Source organism: Salvelinus fontinalis, chromosome 24, assembly GCF_029448725.1.
Source record: "Salvelinus fontinalis isolate EN_2023a chromosome 24, ASM2944872v1, whole genome shotgun sequence".
NCBI lineage: Eukaryota > Metazoa > Chordata > Actinopteri > Salmoniformes > Salmonidae > Salvelinus > Salvelinus fontinalis.
Window position 1 is genome coordinate 28,657,800 of NC_074688.1, and position 8,253 is coordinate 28,666,052.

At 46.0% G+C, this 8,253-nt stretch overlaps 1 long non-coding RNA gene across 1 annotated transcript; it reads left to right on the forward strand.

The window, feature by feature from the left end:
• The first annotated feature begins 760 nt into the window (after nucleotides 1-760).
• Nucleotides 761-1,262, forward strand: LOC129822648 (uncharacterized). The gene is made up of 2 exons (XR_008754500.1): nucleotides 761-988; nucleotides 1,094-1,262. It is a non-coding gene; the product is annotated as an uncharacterized LOC129822648 (long non-coding RNA).
• The last annotated feature ends 6,991 nt before the right edge of the window (nucleotides 1,263-8,253 follow it).

The window sequence follows — 8,253 nt, forward strand, 5'->3', positions numbered from 1 at the left end:
AGTCAACTTAGTGTATGTAAACTTCTGACCCACTGGAATTGTGACAGTGAGTTATAAGTGAAATAATCGGTCTGTAAACAATTGTTGTAAAAATTACTTGTGTCATGCACAAAGTAGATATCCTAACCGACTTGCCAAAACTATAGTTTGTTAACAAGACATTTGTGGAGTGGTTGAAAAACTAGTTTTAATTCCTCCAACCTAAGTGTATGTATTTCTTAAGTTATCATGGACACAGGGTTGCAAAGGGAGGGTATATTACTAGCAACTTCCTAAATGTTATGTGGCGTTTTGGGGTTCTTCAGATTATTTTTATTTTTTATTTTTTTTGTTTCACCTTTATTTAACCAGGTAGGCTAGTTGAGAACAAGTTCTCATTTGCAACTGCGACCTGGCCAAGATAAAGCATAGCAGTGTGAACAGACAACAACACAGAGTTACACATGGAGTAAACAATAAACAAGTCAATAACATGGTAGAAAAAAAAGAGAATCTATATACAATGTGTGCAAAAGGCATGAGGTAGGCAATAAATCGAATAATTACAATTTAGCAGATTAACACTGGAGTGATAAATCATCAGATGATCATGTGCAAGAAGAGATACTGGTGTGCAAAAGAGCAGAAAAATAAATAAATAAAAGCAGTATGGGGGGTGAGGTAGGTAAATTGGGTGGGTAGTTTACAGATGGACTATGTACAGCTGCAGCGATCGGTTAGCTGCTCGGATAGCAGATTTTTAAAGTTGTTGAGTGTCACGAATCCCGCTTCCTGAGTCTGGGTTTGCCTGTGTGTCTGTCCTGGAGTGTGTTTCAGGTGTCCTGGAACGCACCCTGTCTGGTTGCCGGGCGAATTAGCTCATTGGGAGATTGATTTCACCCGCACCTGTTTCCCGTCAGTAATCTGCACACCTGTCCTGATCATCATCTCTACCCTTCAAAAGCTCTGACCTGACTTCCATTCCCTGCCGGATCGTTAGCCATGAACAGTATGTTGTGCCTGAGTACCAGACTCCAGTTGGATAGAATTTGTTTTGTTGTTTTCATTTACGTATTGCTTGCCTTGAACTTACCTCCGTTTGTTTTGCCTTCAGTTACTCACCTGGATCATTCACTCCATTCCCGCCTGGTTGACAGAGGATTCTACTACTACATTGGATTCACCTATTTCCTCTCATCTACTCACCACCGCTGCCCGCTACGCCATCTGGATATATCTACCTTTTCACATTTCACTGTAAATAAATACTCACCTTCTTCCTACGCTCCTTGTCCTGGTCTGCTTCTGGGTTCGATCTTGAAAGATCGTGACAGTTGAGGGAGATAAAAAGTCTCCAACTTCAGAGATTTTTGCAATTCGTTCCAGTCGCAGGCAGCAGAGAACTGGAAGGAAAGGCGTCCAAATGAGGTTTTGGCTTTAGGGATGATCAGTGAGATACACCTGCTGGAGCGCGTGCTACGGGTGGGTGTAGCCATCGTGACCAGTGAACTGAGATAAGGCGGCACTTTACCTAGCATAGCCTTGTAGATGACCTGGAGCCAGTGGGTCTGACGACGAACATGTAGCGAGGGCCAGCCGACTAGGGCATACAGGTCGCAGTGGTGGGTCGTATAAGGTGCTTTAGTAACAAAACGGATGGCACTGTGATAAACTGCATCCAGTTTGCTGAGTAGAATATTGGAAGCTATTTTGTAGATGACATCGCCGAAGTCGAGGATCGGTAGGATAGTCAGTTTTACTAGGGTAAGTTTGGCGGCGTGAGTGAAGGAGGCTTTGTTGCGGAATAGAAAGCCGACTCTAGATTTGATTTTGGATTGGAGATGTTTGATATGAGTCTGGAAGGAGAGTTTGCAGTCTAGCCACACACCTAGGTACTTATAGATGTCCACATATTCTAGGTCGGAACCGTCCAGGGTGGTGATGCTAGTCGGGCGTGCGGGTGCAGGCAGCGAACGGTTGAAAAGCATGCATTTGGTTTTACTAGCGTTTAAGAGCAGTTGGAGGCCACGGAAGGAGTGTTGTATGGCATTGAAGCTCGTTTGGAGGTTAGATAGCACAGTGTCCAAGGAAGGGCCGGAAGTATACAGAATGGTGTCATCTGCGTAGAGGTGGATCAGGGAATCGCCCGCAGCAAGAGCAACATCATTGATGTATACAGAGAAAAGAGTCGGCCCGAGAATTGAACCCTGTGGTACCCCTATAGAGACTGCCAGAGGACCGTACAACATGCCCTCCGATTTGACACACTGAACTCTGTCTGCAAAGTAGTTGGTGAACCAGGCAAGGCAGTCATTAGAAAAACCGAGGCTACTGAGTCTGCCGATAAGAATATGGTGATTGACAGAGTCGAAAGCCTTGGCCAGGTCGATGAAGATGGCTGCACAGTAATGTCTTTTATCGATGGCGGTTATGACATCGCTTAGTAACTTGAGCGTGGCTGAGGTGCACCCGTGACCGGCTCGGAAACCGGATTGCACAGCGGAGAAGGTACGGTGGGATTCGAGATGGTCAGTGATCTGTTTGTTGACTTGGCTTTCGAAGACCTTAGATAGGCAGGGCAGGATGGATATAGGTCTGTAACAGTTTGGGTCCAGGGTGTCTCCCCCTTTGAAGAGGGGGATGACCGCGGCAGCTTTCCAATCCTTGGGGATCTCAGATGATACGAAGGAGAGGTTGAACAGGCTGGTAATAGGGGGTGCGACAATGGCGGCGGACAGTTTCAGAAATAGGGGGTCCAGATTGTCAAGCCCAGCTGATTTGTATGGGTCCAGGTTTTCCAGCTCTTTCAGAACATCTGCTATCTGGATATGGGTAAAGGAGAAGCTGGGGAGGCTTGGGCGAGTAGCAGCGGGGGGGGCGGGGCTGTTGGCCAAGGTTGGAGTCGCCAGGAGGAAGGCATGGCCAGCCATTGAGAAATGTTTGTTGAAGTTTTCGATTATCATGGACTTATCAGTGGTGACCGTGTTACCTAGCCTCAGTGCAGTGGGCAGCTGGGAGGAGGTGCTCTTGTTTTCCATGGACTTTACAGTATCCCAGAACTTTTTGGAGTTAGAGCTACAGGATGCAAATTTCTGCTTGAAAAAGCTGGCCTTTGCTTTCCTGACTGACTGCGTGTATTGGTTCCTGACTTCCCTGAACAGTTGCACATCGCAGGGGCTCTTCGATGCTATTGCAGTTCGCCACAGGATGTTTTTGTGCTGGTCGAGGGCAGTCAGGTCTGGAGTGAACCAAGGGCTATATCTGTTCTTGGTTCTGCATTTTTTGAACGGAGCATGCTTGTCTAATATGGTGAGGAAGTAACTTTTAAAGAATGACCAGGCATCCTCAACTGACGGGATGAGGTCAATATCCTTCCAGGGTACCCGGGCCAGGTCGATTAGAAAGGCCTGCTCGCAGAAGTGTTTTAGGGAGCGTTTGACAGTGATGAGGGGTGGTCGTTTGACCGCGGACCCGTGGCGGATACAGGCAATGAGGCAGTGATCGCTGAGATCTTGATTGAAGACAGCAGAGGTGTATTTGGAGGGCAAGTTGGTCAGGATAATGTCTATTAGGGTGCCCATGTTTACAGATTTAGGGTTGTACCTGGTGGGTTCCTTGATGATTTGTGTGAGATTGAGGGCATCAAGCTTAGATTGTAGGACTGCCGGGGTGTTAAGCATATCCCAGTTTAGGTCACCTAACAGAACAAACTCTGAAGCGCCCTGGCGAGCGATCAATTCACAGATGATGTCCAGGGCACAGCTGGGAGCTGAGGGGGGTCGGTAGCAGGCGGCAACAGTGAGAGACTTATTTCTGGAGAGATTAATTTTTAAAATTAGAAGTTCGAACTGTTTGGGCATAGACCTGGAAAGTATGACAGAACTTTGCAGGCTATCTCTGCAGTAGATTGCAACTCCTCCCCCTTTGGCAGTTCTATCTTGACGGAAAGTGTTATAGTTGGGTATGGAAATCTCAGAATTTTTGGTGGCCTTCCTAAGCCAGGATTCGGACACGGCAAGGACATCAGGGTTGGCAGAGTGTGCTAAAGCGGTGAGTAAGGCAAACTTAGGGAGGAGGCTTCTGATGTTGACATGCATGAGGCCACGGCTTTTTCGATCACAGAAGTCAACAAATGAGGGTGACTGGGGACATGCAGGGCCTGGGTTTACCTCCACATCACCCGAGGAACAGAGGAGTAGTAGGATGAGGGTGCGGCTAAAGGCTATCAAAACTGGTCGCCTAGAGCGTTGGGGACAAGGAATAAAAGGAGCAGATTTATGGGCGTGGTAGAATAGATTCTGGGCATAATGTGCAGACCAGGGTATGGTGGGGCACGGGTACAGCGGAGGCAAGCCCAGGCACTGGGTGATGATAAGAGAGGTTGTATCTCTGGACATGCTGGTCTCAATGGGTGAGGTCACCGCATGTGTGGGGGTGGGACAAAGGAGGTATCAGAGGTACGGAGAGTGGAACTACGGGGTCCATTGCAAACCAAAACAATGATAACTTTGATAACGTGATAACGGGGTCCATTGCAAACCAAAACAATGATAACGTGCCCCACATTGCTATGCAGACGACACACAATTAATCTTCTCCTTTCCCCCCTCTGATAACCAGGTGGTGAATCGCATCTCTGCATGTCTGGCAGACATATCAGTGTGGATGACGGATCACCACCTCAAGCTGAACCTCGGCAAGACGGAGCTGCTCTTCCTCCCGGGGAAAGACTGCCCGTTCCATGATCTCGCCATCCCGGTTGACAACTCCATTGTGTCCTCCTCCCAGAGTGCTAAGAACCTTGGCGTGATCCTGGACAACACCCTGTCGTTCTCAACTAACATCAAGGCGGTGGCCCGTTCCTGTAGGTTCATGCTCTACAACATTCGCAGAGTACGACCCTGCCTCACGCAGGAAGCGGCGCAGGTCCTAATCCAGGCACTTGTCATCTCCCGTCTGGATTACTGCAACTCGCTGTTGGCTGGGCTCCTTGCCTGTGCCATTAAACCCCTACAACTCATCCAGAACGCCGCAGCCCGTCTGGTGTTCAACTTTCCCAAGTTCTCTCACGTCACCCCGCTCCTCCGCTCTCTCCACTGGCTTCCAGTTGAAGCTCGCATCCGCTACAAGACCATGGTGCTTGCCTACGGAGCTGTGAGGGGAATGGCACCTCCGTACCTTCAGGCTCTGATCAGGCCCTACACCCAAACAAGGGCACTGCGTTCATCCACCTCTGGCCTGCTCGCCTCCCTACCTCTGAGGAAGTACAGTTCCCGCTCAGCCCAGTCAAAACTGTTCGCTGCTCTGGCACCCAAATGGTGGAACAAACTCCCTCACGACGCCAGGTCAGCGGAGTCAATCACCACCTTCCGGAGACACCTGAAACCCCACCTCTTTAAGGAATACCTAGGATAGGATAAAGTAATCCTTCTAACCCCCCCCCCCCCTTAAAAGAGTTAGATGCACTATTGTAAAGTGGTTGTTCCACTGGATATCATAAGGCTGAATGCACCAATTTGTAAGTCGCTCTGGATAAGAGCGTCTGCTAAATGACTTAAATGTAAATGTAAATGTAAATAACTAGCCTGAACAACAGTATGCAAGGCATATTGATATTTGAGAGAGACATACAATAAGGCATAAAGAGATTGCAGGTCTTGATTGGGAGAGCTAGCTAAAACAACAGGTGAGATAACAGCAGCTAGTCAGCTAACACAGCAACAGCAGGTAAAAATGGCGACGACTAGGCAGAGAGGGTCGGATTAACTACACACAGATCCTGAGTTAAAGCACAGAGCCGACAGATAAAACACAAATAAACAGAATGGAGTACCGTGAATTAATGGACAGTCAAGCAGGCATCAGCTATGTAGCCAAGTGATCATAGTGTCCAGGGGGCAGCCGTAGATGGAGCAGGGAGGCCTCCACTAAGCTAGCACGCGGCGTTTTAAAGTTAGTAGCCCGGGGGTGGTCTGCTCAGACGGAGGGGGTCTGCTCAGACGGAGGCCGGTTGAGGGCACAGCGGATGGGGTATTCGTCTGCAGACCAGACGTGGTCGTGTCGACAGAGAATCCAAGCAGGATGGCGATGGCGAAAGAGAGGTTGTGAATTGTAGAATTGTGTTTGCTAACTGGTGCTAGCTTCGTGGCAGTGGCGCTAGCTGCGCTAGCTGCAAGCTAGCTGTGAGGATCAGAAGTAGTGGCTCAGGGATTACGGCAGGAATCCGGCGTTGTTGTCGAGAGACAGTCCGATGCTGGTAAATTGGTGAGTAATTCTGCTCTTCGTGCGGTGACGTTGATAAACCAGTCGTGGATTAGTAGGATTCCAAGTTGCTCCAGGTAGCTAGTAGGCCAGGGTTAGCAGAAGGGGCCTTCAGCGGACGTCACGCCTGAGGGGCCTGTTGGAATCCTCGGGCAGATTATGTCAGTATTCCAGTCGTAGAGGATCGGTGGGGTTCCGTGCCCCGTACCGGCAGTAGAAGGGGTCCGGATATTGTAACCCAGGAGTGGGCTTCGGTGGTAGCCCAGGAGCCCTAGCCAGGCTAGCTTCAAGCTAATTGGTGCTTGCTCCGGGATGGAAACGCTAGCCAGGAGTAGTCACCCGGGATTACGGTTAGCTAGTTGCGAAGAACCAGATGAAAATGTTCAGAGTCTGCGGTAGGAATCCGGGGATATGGAGAGAAAAGAAATAGGTCCGCTATGCTCTAGTTTGAGTCATGTTGTACGAACTGGCGAGAGCTTTCCGAGCTAAAGGTTAGCTGATGACCGCTAGCAGTGGTTTCCTGACTGATAGCTGGTAGGTAGTTAGCTGGCTAGCTTCAGTTGAGGGATTCCAGATCCGAAGTAAATAAAAATACTTTACAAAAAAAACAGATCCACACCACGTTGGGTGAGGCTGGTTGCAGGACAGTATTTAGAAGTTGAGGTTTAGGAAAATATTTTAAAAGATATGCGAAGAGAAAGATATTAAAAGATATAAACAAGGGACACGACAGGACAAAGCCAGAGACGTCTGACTGCTACGCCATCTTGGATCTATTGGATCTATTATCACAGGTGGCTGTAATTATCTCTGGTCCTTCTAACATTGTGGCCTTCTAACATGTAAAATATATAACATAATCAAATAGGTAGATTTGTAAGTAAAAAATGTAATCACAAAGCTGTAAAACCTTCTCCTAAATATAAACCATGAATTTAGTGAATACCATTGGTGTTTAATATGAGGGTTTCAACATGAAATATACTTTATGTTTTTTTAACACACAGTTATTTATTTTGCTATATCGATATGTCTTTGTTGTAAATGTTTTGGCACCAAATAGGTGGCAGTAGTGAAAAAGTGAATAGTTGCAGAGTTAATTGAAATAATGCCATTGTTGATTAGATGTTTTTTGCATTTTTGCATTTTCTCTTTGACCATATGGTCTATCCACTAGAAACTCATGTAGAGATATAAAAAAGTAATACTATATGAATACATTTTTTTTAAAGTTATTCAAGTATAAATTAACAAAGTTACCATAGATTGCCATAGATTACCCGTTAATTACCAAAATTACTGAAGATTCTGGTAACTTTGGTAAATTACTGGTAGTACATGGATGTTTTCATGGAAATTACAGATGCTATGAATTTCTATAAAACGTATATTCTTGAAATCTAAAAGTAATGGTGTATCCATTGTTTCAAAAACAGTTGTTTCAATAACCCTCCTGACTTTCTAAAATAATGGTAGAAGTTTTTTGTTCCTTTTTAGACACTACTTGGCTTCTCGTACACATCTCTGTTTATAATGCGTTTTATGATTTCCCTTCACTTTGTGTTTGATATTAGCCTCATATTTACAGTTCAATCCAAAATCTCGATCCAAGCTGTTGTGTTTCAAATGAGTCCGTAATGTACTATGAAATAAGTAATGTATTTTAGTGCTTTAAAGCAGTATGTCTATGATTAGCAATAAATGGCAATTGTTTTGATATGTAACACAAGAATAAAAAACATGAGCTGGCGCACACCCAGAAAAAATATTTTGTGTGGAGGTGCTGATTAATGGCGAAAAAACTGTAAACTCTAAAAATATAGAGAGTCGCACACTCCATATATAAACTGTGCCTTCTTCAGAGAAGGCACAGTGATGCCGAAATGTTGAAGATTTACCCAATAAATTACTGAGAGTTTATAAATGGAGTGTGCGACTCTCTTTATTTATTTTATTTTTATTACAAGGAAATAAATATTTTACTTACAAATATACACATGACAATACTTTTGC